General features: G+C 39.8%; 1 protein-coding gene across 8 annotated transcripts in view; it reads left to right on the forward strand.

Annotated features, from left to right (window-relative positions):
* The window catches only part of RBMS3 (RNA binding motif single stranded interacting protein 3), a 712,154-nt gene that overhangs the window by 644,495 nt on the left and 44,727 nt on the right, over positions 1-22,932 (forward strand). The window lies entirely within an intron of this gene.

A 22,932-nucleotide genomic window follows, 5' to 3' on the forward strand; every position in this document is an offset into this window, starting at 1 on the left:
ACATTGATTCATATGAGGAGGGTAAAATTAAAATGAAGGTGTATCCTTTAGGTTTGTTTGTTATTCACATTTGTGTTCAAATATTTTGACTTCCTGATAGAGTAACCTCTGGTGGAGGTAGCTATACAACAACATGGATATAATTACACTACATACCTGTTTAGTAGCACAGGACTCTCATCCCAGTTTGAAGCTCCCTTCCACATCCCTCAACTATTTGGAGACAAGTTCTTCAGTTTTCTCTCACCAGGCAATGAATATAGTGTGGGACTGTCTCCTGGAAGCCCAATTCCTGCTGCTGCGGTGCTGCCCCTCTCTCCAGACCCTGCTGGAAGTTTCCATCTCAATGGAGTAAAGTTACTGCTGTGTTCCTTGTAGGGAGATGAGCTCTATTGATCAAACTCACAGATAAATCAGGCCTGTATTCTAATATTTGGATTTAATTGCAGACCACAAGAAATCATAGATGTGTGTATATGATGAGTTATCAGACATGTGGAAGCCAAAGGATCTCTGATCCTTGCAGAAAGACTTCCTTTTTAAAAGGAAAGCCCAAGCACTTTACCAATCCCGGTTTTTGTCTATATGTGTGTTTGAGTTTTATTTGACCATGTTCAGAAAACCATTTTTCTGCAGTACTAGAAGATGTATTTTGGTGTGGTTTACCCCTTGGTAAAGGGCTGTGAAGAGAAAAATAACTTTTACACTGAGTGGCACCCTCAATATGCCAAGATAAAATTTGTGTTCATTGCCAGCCAGAGAGTTGTGTCAATGAAAGGATGTGTACTTTTAGGTGGAAAAGCAAAAGAACAGTGGATAAATGGTGTAACTTTTTAGTTCCAGTGTCATTGCCATTGTGGGTTACCTCCATGCGTTGTCTGTAGCAATCCTAGTCTGTTCACTGAAAGATTTTTCCCATGTGTTTCCCAAGTTTATGTTCTTAAATAAATGGACATGAGGCATTTAGTACTGAAGAAGTATAAAAGCAAAAAGACAGAACTACCATTCCCCAGGTTTCATTCAGAGATGAATTCTTTATTAGAAATGTCTGAAAAATTGTCAGAGAATTACTACACAGAGGACTCAAGAGGCATCAGAATTAATGGCCTGTTTTGAAAGAAAATAAAGAATCTGTGTCCATTATAAGTTTGCTGTAGTTTCATGCCTAACTATAGACTCTATTCTAGGCACCTCCACAGCTGAAAAAAAAAAAATGAAGAAAAGATTACAATAAAGTTGGCAGAATTTAAGACATGACTTTTGGTAACCCTGTGAGCTGATGAAACTGGGAACTTTGTAATTTGGTTAGCTGTTTGTTTCTTCTTGTAATTTAGTTTGCAATATTATTATCTAAATTGCCACCTCTTTACTTCATAATATTTTATGAGGTGATTGATTGTGGCACGTGATATCCCACTGGAAACCAGTGCAGATAAATATTACATTCCCCTTGCCCCAGGAAGGAGAACATTTTGTGAAGCCTCTGTTGTTCTTTGTGAGTAGAGATGAACTCATAAAGAAAGCACAGTTTGAATTGCTCAAATGCTGGTGGTTAATTCTTTGTTTTGATTGTAAGTATCGACTAAATCATGTTACTGGATGATTAGCTTTTCATTTCCGACAGAAAGTCCTACTTGATATTTATGTATAATTTAACACTGCGTTGTGTCCCTCATGACAGAAAAATAGGCAGGAACATGCGGTAGAGGAGACAAAGGAGGTTTTTCATTCAGTGTGCTGTGTACAGACAGGGCAGTTTTCTCCCAGGCTGGCAAGCTTGCCAACAGGAAGGAAGAGCTGTGCCGCATGGCGTTACCACCCTGTGTCTGCCTGCCTCTTCTCTGCCTGCCCATCTCATCTCCTTTGCCACCTGCCTGCCCACTCATTTAAATACCATACTCCTTCCTCAGTGATAGCCCCTGCAGTAGGTAGGCCTGCCAGACATGTTGCTCATTTATTTCCCTTTATATATCCATTTCAGCCACATTTTCCTGATGTGTACATGTGTGCGTTCTGTATCTGTTTACTTGGTGGATTAAAAAAACCCCACTATGGTAAAGTATTGTATCTCCAATTCCTTCTGTAGCTTTTTAACTACAACCAGATAAACCTCTGACTCTAACAAATAACAATAACATATATATTAACTGGAAAATATTTGCATATATTGCTTTCCATTCCCCCACCTTGTTTATCTTCTTACTTTTGTGATTTCCTTAAAAGACAACAACCAAAATGACATTCTGTGAGAAAAAAACAGTCAGAAATTTTTTTTTCCTAATGGGAGAAAGTCAGATGGGTGGTCAAGGACTCTGCACATATATCATAGTTTACTCATTTTTCCTGTAACTTTTAACCTTGATATCATAGATTAATGCCAATGAGCAACTGCAAATGCAATTTTAAAAAGGTTTTTATTTTTTGGTATCCGTGATTTTTGCTAGCCTTATACTAAGAGCCATGGAAAATTAATATCAAATAGGTTGAGGTAGCATTGCTATTTCAGAATAAATAGTATTAAAAATATTCTTCTGTTGGCATAGTATGGTCACATGTGAAAACCTCAGATCTTTGTGCTTGCACAACCTTCAGGGTTTTGGAAAGCAGGATTCCTGGATCATGTGAACATGATGAAAAGTTTACCTTGAGGCTCATGTGTGACTCAGATACTTTTGAAAAATGTACCCTTTGTAAATGGAGCCTTCACCACTTTTTGACCATATTGACTGCACTGTGTCCGAATAAGAATGCCTCATATTTGCCAGTTTTGTTGCATTGCCATGTGCCCTGGTCCCTCTCACTAACTGTAATGGAAGACAAGGTCCAGAAGAGTTATGGCAGTGTGGGTTTGGATTTATATTGGCATAACATTTAATGCACTGATGGCAGTCTGGGCTCCGTTTAGTTAACTGTAGCTTTCAAAGTACAGCGCTCACTCATCCCTACTTGAAACAAGTCTTGTATTTCATTACTGCCTCAGGATAAGGATAGATGGATAGCGATGACAGAATCAAAACATAAATGGGATAAGAGTTATTCTGGGGATTTATAACATTTGCCATATTAGTGTGTTTTTCCTGTAGTCCCCGAAGGCTGTCTGACGGTTCAGGGAAAACTTTGAAAAACATGTTGTTTAAAGTCAATTCACATATAGATAATCTTCATTTTTATTAACGATGACGTTTGTGTAAAACTTTTTTGATTGCAATCTTTATTACAAATAGTAGATGTACTCTTCCTTTCTAAAGCCTTTTTTTTTTTTTATGAACCAACAGAAATGCTCTACCCTAATACTGTATGTGCACACTGGTTTTACCCCTACCCTCTTTTATTTGCAAGTAAAACTGTGTGACCATAAGTAATCACTGACTATGCACAGAGAGGTGTTCTTGTCAGTTTGAGTAGTTTCTGCATAATAGCTGCAAAAAGGAAAATGCCAGTGGCAGCATGAAGAGTGCAAGCAGAGCAGCATATGGAAAAATCTACTATTGATAATAATAAAGTGCATTGGGGAGAACTTCTCTTCTGGTCGTTTCTCAAGCCCTTACAGCCCTTTTAGAAAGGTCAGTGTCTTAACAAATGCCCTTATTATTTTTTTCTGTCTTCCTTCCTCTGGCCCATGGCTGAATGTAATCTGTCTTTAAAAGCAACAACTAAAATGTTTCTTATTTCATAAGCAGTGTAAAACCCCTACTTTGGTGAGAAGCAAGGCTGAGTAAGGACTCCAGATTCTTGCCTTTTGATTGTTGTGCGTGAATGTAGCATAAAAAGTACAAACTGTCCAACTGAAATATATCGGTTTTCATTTTCTCACTAGCGACTCTGTTGTTTTGGATAATACCCAAAATACCACAGCAGTTTCAGTGTTTTGATTCCTACGCTCTTGAACAAAGAAGTTCCTTGTGCTCCATTCAGTGTCCCTCTCCTGAGACAGCTTTCTCTACCTCCCATTTGTTGCTCTACCTTTTTAGCAAATAGAGCCCGGAGTCCATCTTGCATTTGCCTGTTGGAGTGTAAGGGAACAAAGTATGTCCTCTGCAGACAGCTGAGTCCTGCCTCCAAGATGAAATGTGAGAGTTCGGCTGGCTGGTATGAAAAGTAAACAGGAAATAATCCTTAGAAATTGGAATCTCCAGCTAGTCTTTTAACTTTTAGCTGTGTGTTTTTAAGAGATCCTTTGAACATGAACTTGCTTGAACTTTTAAGTCTAAAGAGTTTAGAGGTTGAAATAACTAACCAAATACCAATGGCAAAGTTCTGCTGAACAATTTTAATTCCAGTGTTTCCCGAGGCATAAAATCAAGGACTGCCAATTCTATAACTCTGATAATCAAGACAGTAATTGGCAGTGTTCCTTTGGGACAGGCAGGCTCGTATGAGGTCATTTCTGCCTTCCTCTCAACCAGCACCCGCTGTATATAGATGTTGTCTCAGCGCTGCTAAATGGATAATTTCAGACTCAGCTGAGCACACGCTTACTGACCCTCTTTAGTGCCAGGTGCTGTCATGTTGAGGAGAGTACCCAGGACAGAAAAGCAGTGCCCAAGCTCAACCAATTCACACCTCTAAAGGAAATAGGTGTAAACAATTCACCCAAGTCACATCTCATAATCAAGTGTAGGGGTTTGTACATTTGATTATACAGCTCTTATAGAATCATATCAAAGTATTGCTGCAGTCATTTGTTCTGCTGTTGTGGAAATTAATATGAATTACTATGAATGGCAGAAAAAGATATATTCAAGTTAGATTTCCAACCTCTTTTGACACTCTGCTAGAGCCCCCTAGTGAAACTGGACATTTTTTGTGATGGCAGCAAGACACACCACATATGGATTCACTTAGAAAACATGGATGGGAGAACCACAAGCGTTTCCAGTAGACAAGCCCTTGCATTTGAGGAACTTGTGCTTTTCTTTTTTATCCTAAAAAGGCTTAAGAGTTCTAGTAAAATTTTCTCTTCTTTCAAATATTTGACAGATAGTGTGAATGCTAAATGGATAAACCATCAGTCTAAGATTTTTTTAAAGACATTTGCATTAGTGGAAAAAACATATATTTCATACAAATCTATAAACGTAAATGGAAAAGAAATTTGGAAAAGAAGAAGGCTGACACTAAATTTGAAAGGTACCCCAGAGATTTTGAAGCCAGGAAATTCTGGTTGAGGTTATGGAATATTGATTTCTTTTTAACAGAAAAGATGCAACCTTAACGGTCAGCCTTCATTGTCAAGAAAAATCTTAACACAACAGCTATTTAAAAGCAGTAAGTTTTATCAAAGGGGGCTATTTTTCTAAAAGATAGTCATTAGTCAATAGACATTAGAGTACCTCCTGTGGAAGAATGTAGTGCATATTTATAAAAGTCAATCTCTGCTTTTGTACACAGTCTACAGTCTTTTCTAACTTTTCCAACTTAATGTACATCAACTAAGACTGAAAATCACTATTTATTTCATATAATATATGTAACATCTCTGGTTGCATGTAGATTTGCATTTATGTCGGTTTAAATTTACACCAAGTCAAAAACCTGAACATGAACTGTAATGTTCATACATCAGGTTTGCCATTCTGAGCAAAAATTCCTCATTTGTCGGGCACCGGTCAAGTTAGTTATTGTCCAGGTGGTAGATTAATAAGTAGGCAGAATGTGATAGGATCAGGAGAGAGCGATGGACTGCGTAAGCACATGGTATTAATTATAGGCCAAGAGTTAGATTAATGAGTGTGCAGAAAGTAATAGGCTCAGCAGAGTGGTGAATTAGGCAAAGCATGTGATTTGTCAGATGATTTCTCAGATTAGCTCACCATCAAATATTTTGCCATGTGTATTGCATTATGGTTATGCATGCATGTGTGTGCTGTGAACTAGAGAGGCATGTAATACATGTATATTACAGCCCTCTCAAATTTATCCTCTGTCATGGTTCATCTCTTATTTTTTGCCTGGTAATGTCCATTGTCTTGTGGTTGATACTAATATTAGCCAACCTCTGCAGTGAGAGCTCTGCTGCACTGACGTAAGCTTATCAGATGATACGCATGTAGCAAGCGGGACACAAGCCTGCTTGCAACGCAGATGGTCCTATAGTGCAATTGCCAAACGTGCAAGTTCTGTGAGGGTGGAAAGGAAAGGCAACAATTTTCATCTGTCACGGGCAGCAAAAAGCTTTGAATAAGCTCTGTGCTCTGGGAGCACAGAGGTTTCACACTAGTTGGTGACAGGGCTGGGAATGACCTACTGCGGGTGCCTGCTTGCATGCAGAGGTGGGTCCCTTTCCCATGATGAAGATGTGGTTCTCGTTTCCATAGTGCAGTTAAGGATAAAGGATGTTGCTGCAGGACAGTTCTCCAGCAGAAAGGGACCTGGATCTACTTTCAGCTTCCCAAACCCTGTCCCTGCACTGCAGAAAATCAGCGTTTCCATTACAGATGAGGCACTGGGCAGCTTTGGAGAAGGGAACAGCCCTGTGAACCCAGAAGAGCGTTTTTGCGGAACAGCTGTGTTATGTACTAGAGTAATGGTGGGGCAGCACTGTAGCTATGATGACTCCAAAATAAGAATTATAAAGACTGGCACAACCTGTGAAAGTGGAAATGTGAATTGCTGCTAGTGAAGGATCAAGTCAAGTTTTAGGCTATTGACAAGATGTCCTTTTATATACAACTGAGTAGGAAGGGGGTTATGTAAAAATCAAGGTGTAAACGGCAAAGTTAATTATTGTATCATTATTTTTTAACATATGCTATTCATATAGGGTTTTGTCCCAGAGGATTCAACTGTTATTGGATGCAAATTCCAAATGGAAATCATGCATACTTGTTCAGCTATAAATGTAATGTATAACTATATTCATCCTTCCCGGAGCTCCTTTTTGGCCTGAGCCTGCCTTTCCTCACACTGTTTTCAAAGGATGCACATAGGCTTAGAGCGCTTAGGTACTTTTTCTTCTGCCACTGATGTGTTGTGTGACCTTGGAGAAAACATCTTTCTTCTCAGCCTCAGTTTCTCATTGGTCTTTTTTTTTAATCCAAATCTATTTAGATTATAAAACTGTCATACCACTAAATAGCTTTTACTAGATGTTTGTGAAAAGTCTGTTGGAACAAGGGCCCATCTTGGCTGATGCCTCTAAACACAGCCTCATAATGATACTATTAACTATTCAGGGTTTTCCTGTTAAATATTAAAATCAGCCTGTCCTAGCTACAAAGGGAAATATTGGATCTGATTTTTACCAGTATAAATCAAGAGTTAACTTTGCTTAAGAAAATTGAACTGCATAGGTGTGAAGCAGTGAGAATGAGAAGAGAATCACGCCTGCAGCAATAAGCTAATGAAGGAGACTCTGGCACCTTCCTAATTCTTAGAACAAAAGCACTTCCATAAATTACCATTATGTTATGCAAGTGTATTCAAGGAACAGTTTACATAAGTAGGAGAAACTAGCTAATCTATATATTACTTATGATTACATCATGATTTATCTAGTGCAGGAGTTGTGTAAAAATTACAATAACGTACTCTAAGGACTTAGTGACCAGTTTATAAGACTCAGGATGCCTGCTCTATCCAGGAACCATACTATATAATCCCTTCTAAAACCTGATTAAGTAGTTTGATTTGTTGCCTCTTGATAATCCTATTGGGAGGCTTGTTTCAGAAGACCTTTGCTTTGAGGCTTGGCACTGCATTTTTAATTTCCAACCTATAGGTACTCCTATTCATTTTACATCCATCTATTCTTGGTCAAACATTCTCCCCTACCTTCAGTAACTTCTTCCTTCTGGGTGTTCACCACATTAATTTATAGACAAAAATCTTACTTGCATTTTCATTTTCTAGATTAACTATGTCAACATCACTATGGATTTTCAGTAACTTAGGGATTTTGTACCTCTGGCTGTGATAATGACCCTTCTTTGGATTTGTTCCACTTTGAATTAAATTTTCTGGGACAGCAAATACTCACAGTATTCCAGCCTTTTGTACAATAGCATTAATACTTCCTTCTCTTTGCTGGGAGTACTTTGCTGCACTGTAGAATAACATCTTTTTTCCCTCGTGCGCACGACCTTGCTAATGCAGTCATCCTGTAATTCACTGATGTACCTAGGTTTTCTCCTTCCAGGTTTCCAGCAAATGCACCTACATTATAAAAGAAACCACATATTAGCCTAATTGTCTCCATTAATTTGCATCTTGCTCTGTTTAATCCAGTCCTTCCTGTATGGTAGTTCAATCTGCCACTTTACTGAATGTGCCTCACAACTTTGTAATTTCCCCAAATCTTTTTCTTCAGGGGCATTATTAAAAATATTGGATGAGAACAATCCTTACAGAGATTTTAGTGATCCTCCCACTGAAGCAGTATAGCTTGTCTTTTAGCACAACCTGTTGTCATTTCCTCTTTACTTAATTCTTTGTCATCCCCAAAGTTCAGTAATTTCTGGTGTAGCACTGCCTGAAATACTTTATTGACCTTCAGAGAGCTTAGATCTGCTGCGTGTCCTTTTTCTAGAAAATAGGTCATTTTATTTTAAAAAATGAGGTTAGCTAGCTCTATCTTCAGTTTATCTGTGTTCTGTAGTCATTAATATCCTTTAGTCCTGGCCACTGGACCTGTGCTTAGGTGTGCCAGCTCTTCCATGGCTCTGCAGCAGAGATGATCCAGTCCTGGTTCCCCATTTCACTTGCATCCGCACCTTGAGTTCAGTGATTTCTCTGGGGTTTTCATCTCCTTTGACTGTGTTCATTCGTCTGCCCAAACTCTCATTGTCAGAAAGCTGCCTCTGCTGTCTGGTGGCTCATGTGAGAAATCGAGGCAGTGTCCTTATCCCATTGGGCTACTTCTGAATTACCTTTAATGTGTACCCCATCCTCATTGCATGGGGAGCCTAGCTTTTGGTTCTGTCCTTGGTTTTCATTTATCTATGTGAGAAACCTTTTGTTAGGTTTTTGAATATCATTTGCAAAGTCTCAGATATACTTTTAGTGAATATTCTGGCCTCTAGATGTAGCTTTTTTTGTCTTTTTTTTTCCCTTCTATGTTCATTCCTGATATACTTATTGAGGTGTCTGAGTAAGTGGCTGCCTAATTAACACCTCCTCGACTGTAACTGGTGAAGCATCTTAATAACATAATTATTTTAAAATTATTTTTACAGAGACAGTGCTAACAGGTTTTTTATATCAATCTATAAATGTACACTGTGATTTGACATCCTGGAAGTTAGAAACATCCAGGATATCATAAGCAGTAGTGTGTTATTGAATGTAGTTGGGTCTAACAGTATTTGTCATTCATTTTTTTACTCTATTAGATAAAATGCTTTCTTTCCAGTTCAAATGTCTTTATAAAGAATGTAATATTGACCTAAGATTTGCAGTACAGAGGCAAATCTAGATCAAATCATGTGTGTCTTTCCTAAACTGATTTCAGCCCAACTGAAGTGGAGTGATTGCTTAATTACAGCTTTCAGGTTGTAACCTTGTGGCCTTCTTTTCTTCTCAAACTGGTGTGAATTAGGAATAAATCCATTCTAAGTCCATGCATTCAACAGTGCGCGCCAAAAAGCTTCTTGTTATGAATCAGTGGTATTCGCAACATTGTTGAGAGCATGGTTTCAACCTCTTTCTTACATGATTGCGAAAACAAATAATGAAATATAATAGTATAAACACTGAACATTCTTTGACTGTTTCACAGTGGATTGATGAAGAATGAGTTTTGTAACTGAGTGACAGATCAACAGTCTGAAGAATTTTGAAGGAGTGTCGAGTTGTTATTTAGTGAAACCACTGCATGGTTATTTTTTGGACTACCTGCCAAAGAGAGGTGTGCTTCCAGCAGAGTAGGTTTTCTTATCAAATGGCCTATTGTTAAAAAGAAGGTGGAAACTAGAGGTTGAAATGTCACTTCTTCTAACCATGGTTTAAATGCAATTTGTCTTATTACTGACTACAGCCTTGAACATACCTAGTTAAAGGATGTCTGCTGAACAGCCTTCGCACTCCATGCCTTTTAAATAAGTTACCTGGGAGGTTTTGTAGCATCATTGCAGATCATGTTGCCCAGGAGAGCCCCTCTCTCTAACATACATCCCAAATCCCAAGTGTAGCTCTTTACCACTGTGCTTTTCAGAGCAAGCAATCAAGTGGAAGGTACCTTTTCTCTGTGCTCTGCAAACCACACACACATCCCAAAGCAGGAAGACAATTGGGTTCCTCATTATCAGATGTCTTCTTCTGCCTCCTAAAAAGCTGTATAACTCACAGAGAACAGACATGTGCAGTCCTCGTCCAGGGCTCAGTCCAGGGTAACTTGGATGGTTTCTTCAGCTCCAAGCTGAGGGTCATAGGGTTGACACCCTGCTACTGATCTCCGCGGTGGGACAAGAGGGTTGCATATGATTCACACAGCAAACAGCCTGCTTTCAAATAGCCTTTGTACTTTTCCAGTACGGCAATCTGTAAATCATTATGCACCCCCTCTTTGCCCAATCCACACAGGATGTGAGTCTGTGTCAGCTCCCAGCTTGATAGCCTTCCTCTTTAGCACGATCAATAAAAAACTCCTGCTTGCAGCTTTGGAAATTACTAGTCTATCGCCTGTCTGTAGCCAAGAGGGTGGGCGTCACATTCACAGATGTCCCACATCTGACAGGGTTGAGACTGGAGGCATATTTTCCATTGGCAGGTAGGGGGAGAGACCTGCCATTATAAAGCTGGTCCATCCACACTGCTGCAACTGCTCCTGGCTAACCCCCGGTTCCAGTGGGCCAGGAGCACCAGCAGTGTTTTGGGAAAAGCGTGGTTGTACGCGCTCCACCACTGATGTTTCTTCCTGCTGGTAGGCCATGTCATTTCTGTGGAAAGGAGAGGATTTCTCTAGGTGTACTTATTTTAAATGGGGATGAAGTTTTGATGCAATGAGTTTTTCCTGGTGCTTGTCACAGGTCTTACTTCAGGGAGAGGAGAGGGTGGATATCTGTCAGGAGCAGTTTGAGTGTTTCTGATAGACAGGCAGATGCAGCACCCTTGCTCCCTGATTCGTGTCTGTGGAAGTAGCAAAGCTATATTAGCTCCCTCGCTAACTCTCACTCCAAGTTCAGCAAGCAAAGCCACTCATCATGACAGCTAAAGTTGTGACGGGCCACGTCTTCCCCCAGGAACAGCACAGGAATAACAAGAATTTGAAGGGAAAGACTTGTGCAATTCCCCTGGTTTTATGCTGCTTTCTACAGACAGGAACACCCAGTTCTCATCTTCAACCTCTACTTGATATTCAATTTTATAACATTTCAGCCTAAATTTTCATGGATGTTCAACACCTTGGGCATGTTGGTTTCAATGGGAGGCAAATATAGAGCCAATTTTAGGAAGTTGCTTAGGGCAGGGTGATGGGGGAGAAAATGGTCTTTGAAAGGTAGGCTTGGTACTGTTGATGCTGCCAAGAGAGAGTTTGTGCTCAGTGCTCCAATTTGAACTCACAACAGCAAACCTACCTTCAATTCATGCCAGTGTTCATGGTAAAAGCAGGTATGACTTTTCTGGAGTAGACCCCAGGACCTCCGTCCTGGTTTTGCCCTTTCCTTTGTTTTGCCTCCTCTTTCCAAGATAGCAAACCCAGACTATTTATCCTTGGGTGACAAAGTTCAGTTTTGGCTATAACACTGAGAAACCTTTTGCTGGGACTGCACATCTTTGAGATTCTGGGCTTTGTACTTCAGTGGATAGTAACCACAGATGTTTCCACAGGGATCAGTGTATGTAACTGCCATCCATTCAGAAAAAAAATGTTGCAGGTCTTTGTGCTATAAGCCAGCTGAGCTCATTGTAAAGATTTTGGAATAGAGCTTGAGGAGTTTTGAGTACCATAATCTAAGAGAACTTCCTTGCATGGGGACTGATGTTCATCTGTGTTCATTTGTCATTCTTCCTGGAGTTTTACATGCCATTCAAATCTCTCTTCCAGATAAAAATCAGTGATACAGGTCATGGCTTTGAAAGTGTGGGCTATGGTGATTAGCCGTGATCTGGTTGTGATGATATCCCCAATATGCAATGTATCCAAATGCTCTCTGAGCCTCTTTTCACCATTTTATTCAACAGAGAAGTAAAGGAGTAAGTAGGAACATGCTGTGAGTGTTGTTGTGTCAAGTGAAGTATGAGACTGTGCTTTGCTCTTTCCTTCCATCTTCCTGGCCAAGCTAGGACAATATGTAGCTGGGTATTATGCCATATTTATTCTTCTTCTCACAGAAGAAAAGGCTATGTTAACTCTTTTGTGCTGGTAAAATTCTTGGGGATAAATACAAGTGACGGAAATCTTTGAAGTTAATAATTCCAATATCCAGTATAAGTCGTAGGCGCGTCACAGGCATTGCTTTTGTATGTTATATGTGCTAAAGGACAATGGTTTTGCTCAAATGTGGTGGTTTCCCTCTGAGAAGTATTTTCTGTATTTCAAAGAACGCTATCTATCATTATGACATGCTCCAAAGTGGAAGCCCAAGCCAAGCAACAGCTGAATTGGCAGAAGGTTAGAATGTGTGGCAGACAAAGACTTAAAATCCAGAAAGAGTCTTCTGTCAGGCACCCATTTTTACCCTAGAAATCATTGATTAATTAGTTGCTGTGAAGTCAGTACACACTAATGCGAAATTGTGTAGCTTCACTGGGAGTGAGTCCATTTTGCTGACCTCCAAATTAGGAACTACAGTAAATGTCATGAGCTGCAGTGAGCTGTTGAGGCCTTCTGCAGTGATCTGCTTAGACCTTGAAGCAGCTGACCCATAGGTACACCCAAATAGCAAGTTTATAGTAAATGTGCCTGATCAGAAGTAAAAAGATGAATCATCATCTCTAAAATATAGGACAGTTGCCAGCAAGTTTTAAAATGTTCTCTGCAGAGTTAAGGGACTTGGAATGCAACTTTCTAAAAGTGATGAATCAGTTCTGATGACTGATATAAGGCTCTAATTTTCCTGAAGGCTTTCAAAGGCTTCTGAAATGTTTCTGAAATATACCAATAATTGGTGTACAATATTAAAAATCCTGCCAAGCTGTCTAATTAAATACAGCCCTAGTTGCTTCTCAAAACCAAAATTAACTACTTGATTTGACATATTGTGAGCCCTCTCACACAGGTGGATAATTCAAGCTCCACAAGGAGTTTTGGTCACCTAGTTTCTCAGTTCAGTGGATCTGCAATTGAATCATTTCCTCTTAACGGGTGACTTGACTAAGTGGTTTGAAAGTAATTAGCAAACCCAGTGGATCTGATATTGAAGTGTATGATCAGCATCTTACCAGGAACTACTTATTTCCTGTGGGAAACTGTAGTTGACTTCTCAACAAACTCAGAAGACAACTTGTTGCTCCTTCTTCTAAGAAAGCTAATCAAGGAATAGTTGCACCATCCCAGGCATGTTTTGACTTGTGATGAAGTGATCCCAGCTGATTCTAAAGACATTTTCAGAAAGTCTATTCTTTATTAGTATTGGATGTTTTATTTGGTCACTTTTAAGAAAGCAGTAATTGACTTCTTACAGATGCAGACTATTCTTTATCCACTAATACATTTTAATCTTGGTGCACAGCTATTAATGGGATATGTTTCCACTCCAGAGCAATTCAGATTGATTTTGTTTCTACTTCAGAAATATATTACAGTAGACCCACAGTATATAAAAGTGCTCAGTGTGTTGAGATGAACTAGCCTCATGGTATTTGCAGCTTCTAATGGGAGCTCAGTACATTTAGAGAAGAAGTGGTGATTGATTGCCTGGTGCTCAGGCTAATTGATATGGCACTGAGTTAGTCAGAAGCTCTCAGCTCCATCAAAATCACACATGACATTGCTCCAGTGCCTCATAATATTGACTGGGTAGTTCATATGATAAAAGCAGCATGTTTTGGAGGAGACTTCCAGAGCTGAGTGAATCTTCCTTCAGCATCAGTTACATTCTTTCCAGAAAGGCTTCCTGCCTGGAGTGGCATTACTCCTCCGCTGGAAATTTTTTAAAAGGATGTTCTCAGGTCTGTTTATTTTTTATGGGCTTGGATGCGGTCACTGAGATCCTGTGAGATCAGAAGAATGGAATGAAAGTGGCCACAGATGACACTTGAGCTATTTCCACAGCTGGATGCACACCAGCCAGAGTAGGCGGTCCTCTGCAGATGAATTAGTTCGTTGAAGTACATGATACAAAACATCTGTTACAATGAGAACAAACAAAAACAATGTGCCTTTGAAGACTGCGATTTGTTGTGAGCTGCTTGCAAGGGTGCTGAATGAGGCAGTTGTCAGCAAGGAAACATTTTCAGTCTTGCCCTTGTGTGAACTAAAGCAAAACTACACAGTAAAAATATCTAAATTCAATCAAGCAAAAGACCTGCTTTTCCCAAAATTTGTTACTCTAATTCCTGATACATCAATGGGGAGGGAGAGAGCCCTTCTGTACCAAATGGTTTTTATACCCTAAACCACTTTTAATACAGTGGTATAATTCCAGCTGAGTGGCTGTAAAAACTTAGAAGCTACACTGGTACAGTAACTGTTATTCTGTCAATCGTTCCCCGCACTGCTTTATTACCAGCTGTCTTGAAGTGCAATAGACGTTTTTCATTGTCACTGCCACCTGATGACAAATAAAACCTTCAAAATGGCTTTGCTCTGAGGAGTAGCTCACTGCTCCTAGCCAGAAGTAGACCTTTCACATCACCTTAATGAGCAGAAGCAATCCAAACATTCCCACCCTATTTTACTCTTATGAAACAGTTACTTTTGGCTGCCTTTGATTTTTTTCTTGCTGATGAGGAAGTAGGAATACTAGATATTTCTGGAGTAAACAAACACACTGTGTGTATAAAGGCTGAAGACAGATCAAAGCCAGGTGTTTATCGGTTATTACAGGGCAGTATTGTTTCGTAGACAGTTTAAAGAAAATGCAATACCCATAACACAGTATTTCAGCAAAGGTGAGGATGAATGAGATGCAGGTATGTACCAAAACACTGGTTCCTCTTCTTTATTTTTTTTTTCTAAAGTGAACATACTAACTATCACACAGATAAGAACCGTATCCTATATGCGTATAAGAAAAGGCTGCACTACCAAAGCATGCTCCCAAAGAGGATTGGTGCCCAGTCTGCGTGTGCACATCAGGTAGACAATAGTAGTAAAAGAAATAAATAGAAGTTAATCCTTTAGATCAAGTAAGTAGTAGGGATATGTGAGTTTGGATCTGGAGATTTTTCAGTTCTTTCCCTCCTGATGGCCCGCTGTCTCTGCACAAGGCAGCTACTGGTTTTTTTTAAAAGGCTCAGCAACTGAATCAGGAGCTTCCGTGGGTCTCAGGGTGTCAGATGGCCATTGGAAGAGGGCATCTTTCCTGGCTTTGCATCTGTGATCCACTTGTGGGTGTCAGGAGAGGTGAGAAGCTGCTGAGGAAGCAAACTTAAACAAGATTCTTGTTTAGTTCAATTGATTCTAGTTTATGCTTTCCTGATGAGCAGGGTGTCTGATTGTATATGTAGTCATAGTTTATTATAGCTGTACAAGACAATTATGTTAATCTTACTTTTATTTCCTAATATTCTTTGATCTCATACACATCAAAGATGTAAAATTTTAGTCTTGTTGGTAATTAGCTAGAAAGCAAATATGTTGTCTGTCAGTACAGAGGATACAAAGCACAAGAAATTGTCCTGGGGGAGTCTAGATTCTAGTCTAATTTTTTTTCTCCTCATCAGATTTTTATTTCCCTTTCATCAGTTGCCTCAGCCATTAAATAAATGTACTGGAAGTAAACTTTGCCATTGTGAAATTCATTCAGCTTTTTAAACCACCTAGTCACTCAGTATGGATCCTCAATTGAGGAAAAGCAGTTTGGTACATCAAACAAAAATGTACATCAATGTTTCCCAAACTTGCAACAACCCCTTGCGGTCTGTATTGACAAAGGTTTCATGCTTGCATGCTGTTAGTTTTAAGCAGACCAGGGCTAATGCTGTGCACAGTTCTGATTTGATTCACCCATTATAGTCCAAAGGCTTTGATTCCTAACTTCTGATTAGTGCTCTGGTCAAGAACAGCAAATGAGTATATGCTAAATTATTTGGCTCTGCAGTTGCTCTTCAAAGCTGTCTTTCTGGAAAGAGAAAAAGCACAGGGATTATTTTACAATTTCTGCAGTGTATCTCTGCATCAGTACTTTATGCCTACAGCTGGTGAATTTATATGTTGCAATTTATTCTGGGGATTGACCCCTCCCCCCACTTTTGTTCATGAATTGCAAAGAGATCATTATCTTCATAAATTTGTTTACTGTCCAAAACTTTCATATGAATAATTTATGGCAACATTTCAGCCTAAGGATTGTTCTCAGTGCACATAACAAGTATTTATTAGATGGTTTCATACTGGAAGATGTTATTAGAATTGCCGCCTTCCTGTTCTGAGGTTGGTTGTCCTTATCTTTATTAATTACTTCAGCTTCTAGACAAGATGACTGTCTTGCCATAAAATAAGATTTTGTTTCTTGATTAAACAAGTCTGCAGGCAGCCATAGGCTGCCTTTATGGCAAGTACTGCAGAAAATAAAAATAACAGAAGATTTGAAATTGGGTTATCGAAAAAAAAATCACTGAATTACAGTCTGATTCTGAAAACAAGAGCAAAATCTTCTCTGCTTGGGATAATTAATTAATGACATTCTGTCTGTGGTATAAAAATCTAATGGATACCTGCATGGTAATGTACAGTTTGGCATCTGTCTCTGAGGATTATAACAATGTGAGATCCTGGTAGCATTCAAGTCAGTGACAAAACTCTAATTGATTTCAGTGGGGCCAGGATTTCAGGCCAAATTTTTCAAATTCACTTAACTAAGATCTGTATGTTACTATGATTGTTGGATTATCAAGGTTTTAACCATTGAAACTGCAAACAGCTTCTGCTAAAAATTTGTCCTCATCTAGTTCCAATGTTATGCTTCAAGCTTGTGTGTTTCTGCATTATTTATCTGCATTTATAATCATTTGCAGTGACAAAGGGCTGAAACACCACAAAACAGGGTCTTTCATGATACTGCAGTTCCTCGACAGTAGAAAGAGTACCAGAAAATACCACAAGAAATACTACCATAAACCATTTCATGTACTTTTCAGTCCCACAAATGGTTTTTCTGTGTGCCTGGAAAAGCCACCGCAGAACAGAAATATGGCTGCCAAGAGGTTGGTCTCTACTGGAGTTTATCGGAACATCTGCTGTTAGTTATGTTGTGTCTTTTGATGTCAAAGACAAAACAAGGGTTTGTTTGGTTTTTGGAGGAAGGGGGTTCACATGGAATGAAGATTCACAAGCATGCAGTGCACAGAGTCCAGCCCTGGAGTCCCCGTCACTCTGGAATTAATTAGGGCGCTCTTTTTTCTATCCACACAGCTCTCAAGAAAAGATGGGAGTATTACCCATTTGCCTATCATCTCATTCCTATTTATCTTCCTTTGGATGTTTCTTGTTTCCTTTTCCTCTGAGGCTACCCTTTGCCTCTGGCTAGGACTGACAAGACGATTACATATATAGTACTCTGTGAATAATAAAATTTGGCTTTGTGGGCAGAATCAAATAATAATTCTAAAAAGTTGTCTTGAAGTGAAAATGTGCAGAAGGAGAGGGTAGTGACATGGAAAAAGTTGTGAAAATGTTGTTTTGACTCTACTCCAGGAGAGAACTTAGGGAGTGGGGAGAGTGTGAGAAGAAGAACAAAGACAAAATATCTATAATCTTTCTGTTTTCATTTCTGGGTTATTGAACTAATTTTAAGCTTTTTTTTTTTTTCCTTCAAATTTAGATAAATTCTGAAATGACATGTCATTTTGAAATATGGTGGAAACATTGCATTTTGACAGCTCCAATTTTTTCATTCTTTTGGTCACAATTATGTGCCAAGTGTGACCTGAATTCACAGGATGTTTTATTCTCTCTCAGTGTATTTTTCCAAATAATTTACTGTTCATCTCAGCAATATGTGTATACAATCCAGCTGGCCTTTTTTTCTCTAGCTTTATTTATTCCTCCCAAGCATAGAGATCTTCTTACCTTCATGTAAAAGACTCAGCTCCCAATCTGTGCTTCCCAGAAGGCTAATCATCCAGTTTGGGTCAAAGACTCACTCTGATACAGTTACCACAGTAGTAGGCCACTGGCTTATTCTTCTCTGGCTGTGCAGCAAGGTGCTCTACATTGTGTGAGCCATTTTCACAGCAATATTTGGTAGTAGGCAGTTCCTAGTCAACTGCCTTGTAGCCTGAAGAACCTGACTTCTGTTGGGTAAGTGTAAATGTAGGGTTTAGGAAAAGACCTTGACAATTCTTGAACTGCTCTTTTTTGGCTCATCTTTAGGACCTCTGAAAATAGTGTGGACTGCAATGGTAGTTTGGTTTCTAGATGCCAGAGAAAATAAAACAAACATAATGATTTTTTTCTAGAGAAAACTGAGCACCTCTACAATATTCAAATAGCTGAAAGATATTCAGGAAGGCAGCCCAGAGAAACATCTTTGACTTCAACCTAGAATTCTGCAAATCAGACTGTGTGTGGAGGACACAAAGCCATAAAGGAGTAAAGAACATCTTTGTCATATGTCAGGATCTGACTGCTGTGCATTCACATGGGCTTGTACAACATGACTGGTAGGAGATCATGGTGCACCAAAAGCTATAATAAATCAAATATTTTTGTAGAGATTACTGCAGCATGTATGGATAAATGTGAATGAGAGACTTACCTAATGTACTCCAAAAAATCCATTCACAGTAGAAAACTGAAGCAGCAAACTTGGACTTCATTTGCCCACATTGCTTTGGCTACTTTTTTGGCTACTTTGGTTTATGACAAAAGGCTGCACTTGATCTGGCAGCCTGATTCTGAGAAATGCAGAACTCTCTGCATTCATCTGCTTATGCAAAAATTGACTACTGTTTTGAGGTAGGTTGAAATGGATTATAATTTGATGCAAATAGCAAGATGTTGCCATCTATCACTGTAGAGAGAGGTAATAATAAAGTATTTGGTCATTCTAGGCATTACTGTAACTAGGAAGATGAAAAAGTACTTTGTTATCTACTTTCTGCCTTCATTTAACCAGTACCACCAGAACTCCTCTGAAACTGCTAGCATGACAGGATGGATGTGGTCCATTCACTGATGTGGAAAAGGGACTCTTTCGGGATCAGTCTTCAGTGATTAGCAACTTTCTGATAAAATAGAGTGCCCTGAAAGACACAGTAGTGATAGGCTGTTGGTCCAGAGACCAGGCAGAGCATGGGGCAGTGACCATGCAAGTCTCTCCCCTCTGTGCCATCAGTGCTCTTCACCTTGGAGGTAACCTGCGGGGATGCAGCTGTGGGGATGCATCCCCCAGCTTTCGCAATCCTTGGGAAGGCTGTTGGACATCACCGGTTGTGGTAATGTATTTTTGTGATGGAGAGTTTGTCTGTGGGTAGCTGATGCCTGGACATAACTGAACAGCTGTAGCTTGATAATGACTTTCAGTCCTAGCAATGACCAAACCTGGTGACCCAGCATTGAGACTCTCTATTCTATTAGCAGTCCTCTGAGCCACTCTGTTCCCCCCATGTACTTGCAACATATTTAACATGTTACAGCTGTTCTCACTACTATACAATAGTTGAGGGCTGCCAGCATTTCCAGTATGAACTCATATTTTAAGGATAATAACTCAGCTGTAAAAATGTGCTCCAGGCTGAAACTTTATAGGGAAGATCTCAGCCCAGAGTGACTTTATCGGGACAAAAAAAGGGGAAATATATCAATTTAGTCATTCTTAATCAGTACAGATATATTAAAAAGAAAGTAAGTAATCCTTGCTGGATCTGTTATTTACTTTTTCTTCTTTTTAACTTAATAATAGCCAAAATCTACACCTTTTTGAACTTTTCACATCTACTTTTTAGACTAGCTGGACCACTTGGATAATCAAGTTTTACTCACGGGTCAGTTTTAAAGTGCTTTTCCTCAATATTTTCATCTTCTTTTAAAAGACAATAAAGGGTGGAGCAAAATAGACTTCAGCTAACCATTTTCTATTATTTACTACAAATCTGCTCAACATGAATCAAGAGGTAAAATGTTTCCTTTTCTTGATTAACTTGGACTGGAGTGTGTGATTAAGACCACCTGTTCTCTTCAGGCCTGCAATGGTGATGACCCAGGCTGTACCCCCAGTCTGAACTCTTGTGGATTTGGGAAAGTTCAGTTGTAGATCCAGACCCATCCCAGAACCCTGATAAGAGACCAGCACCTGAGTCCTCTATATATCACACGGTTCGTAAAGCACTTAGAGGTCTTTGGTAGAAGGGAGACTTATAAATGTCAAGCACTTATTGTAATGCAGTGGCAGGTTTCACTGGAAGTACCTTAAAGTAAACAAGACCTTAAAATATCACATTTCTAGTTATAAAATGTGTTCACCCTCTACAGACTTTTACTTTCTGACTATTGACACAAAACTGGGGGCTTGAATTTGATTTCATTTACATCAGTTGTACCTTCACTGATTTAAATGTGGTCATCGTTGAAGTACATGGTCTGTGTGCTTGCTGCCATCAGCTTTGCTGGCTTCTTGTGGTCTCGTGCATCAGGGACAGAATTTTTAGGTAAGGACATTTTTGCAGCCACAGTTTCTCCAGATTGGGCCTATATTATGAGTTGTTCAAAACAATGAAAAACTGCACAGGTGTCACTGAGGGCATCATCCAAGGATGGTGGAGTTGTTCAGGTGCAGCAAAAGCCACATGTTGGTGGCAGTTGGCTTGTACAGAGTCAAGTCCAAGCAGCAATTGGTCTGGTTAGAGTCAGAAAAAACAACAGTTAAAATATGTAAAGGCACAAGTGAGGCATAGGCTCACATTACTTTTAATAATGAAATATAAGGTAAGAAGGCACTATTGAAAATCAGTGCCTCAGTCTTGGTTTTGAGGTCTGTCACAAAGCTGGCACTGCCAGGTACCCAGCTTTAACCAGTCAAAGGACAACTCTCAATATAGAACAGAGTGCCTTTCACCCATAGCCTTGACTGAGGGGTTACAAGTCCAGAAAATTAAATGCAATTTGGGATCTGGGGCAGGGCATTTAGGCTATGAAAACCTGTGGTTTTAAATGAGAGGAAAGGCAGGGCTAGAATAGTTTTCTTTCTGTTACTGTGTGAGAAAGGGCTTTGTTTAACATTACAGATTATAAATCTAACAGAACACAACAGAGACAGATTTCTGTATTTGTCCTCACTAATAAGGAGACATTGCTAGATTCCAAGATCAGAATGAACCACTGTCATCTAGAACTGAATTGATACATAACATGAATTGTTGCTTGGTACAGGATTTCTCCCGTCTATCAACTTGGAAGTCTAAACTCTGTTATTGAACAGAAGCATATCTTTAGAAAAACATCCTTACCCACTCAGGGTTTCATTTCTAACATCTTTTGCTATCTGTCCTTCTAAACAGGTAGGATAAGAAGGATTCCTGAGAGGATTATGTGGCTGTTACTGCTGCTCATCAGCCTTCCAGAACTTTTAAATTTGGAAAACGGAATGGGGAGGGACAGGACATAGTTTTCTCGCCCTCCATATGTTTAATCTTCCTTTGTGAAGGAGATGCACAAAAAGAAGATTAGACTTAGGCAGCAGATGACAGTACTCCACAGTATGCTGTCATGGAGGATGGATGCTGGGTTTGTATCTGAATTCAAGAGTGATGCAGCAACATCAGCCTCAGCATTTCAAGGTGGTTCTCTTCCTGTCTCTGAGGGCGCAGCTCAGATTTGGGCCTAGCCTAGGATTTAGCTCTGATGCCCAAGAGTTGCCCTTGGCTCAATATTGCAAGGGCCACCATGCATTCCATGAGCAACTGTGTGAAGCATTCTCGCTTGTATTGACCATCACTAATAAATTCTGGCTTGCAAGAGTCTGTCTGATCTTGGAGTTGTAGGGAGACATCCTGATATCTACCCATCCCTTGACCATTCTTCCCATAGTCCTCCCAAGGATTAGGGATCTCACAGAGCAGCACTGCTGTCTGCCACCCTGGCACCTCAATGTGTCGCCTTGGTGCTTCATTCAGTGATACCACCTCACTTTTTGGAAAGCTGAAGATATTTTGGATATTTCCATCTAAATCTGGTTGTGGTTAGGTCCTTCTAGTGTTGTGGAGTTAACACCATGCACAGCCAGTTTTCCTCTGGCTGCAGTTATATAGGATGTCATTTTGTCGTCTTACCACTGGCAGATACATAGGGTTATGTTACCTGCCTGCTTTTCTGGTTTTTTTTTCCTCTTGTTGGTAGACAGTTCCTCAGCATTTCTGACGTCTCCCAGTGTCCGTGTTTGTCCTTCTAATGATTGAATCTTTTCTTCCAGCATAGCCACTAGATTGCAGCTCACACAGTGTGAGTTCCCTCCTGGTTTCGGGCAGGAAATGAAACAGAGCACATCTGTTACAGATCACAGCTGCCGTCCTGTCACTGGCCATTGTAGTGTCAAGGCTAGAAGGGCACATAGAAGAAACGTCACAGACATTTCTTCTGCAAACCCAGTTAGCCACTCTCTGTGCTTGGCAAATGACCTATGTACTAAATCTCACCAGAAAAGCAGAGATCAACAGCGCAGTGTCTCAGACATTTGGTCTGATCAAATGTCTGTTGTCATGACTTCATGGAGACACACAGACAGGCAGGGCTGCCTCACCTTGCCCGCAAGGCTTGAGACCCAGGGAGAGTCAAGGTCCAACCACATTAAACACACAATACGTGCTCTCATGCCACCAACCTGCTCTGCTCCTCTATATCCAAGCACAACCTCTGGAGGCAAATCTTGCTATTAGCCATTTTTCTTGTATTTT

This window comes from Strix aluco, chromosome 1 (genome assembly GCF_031877795.1).
Source record: "Strix aluco isolate bStrAlu1 chromosome 1, bStrAlu1.hap1, whole genome shotgun sequence".
In the NCBI taxonomy this organism is placed as follows: Eukaryota; Metazoa; Chordata; class Aves; order Strigiformes; family Strigidae; genus Strix; species Strix aluco.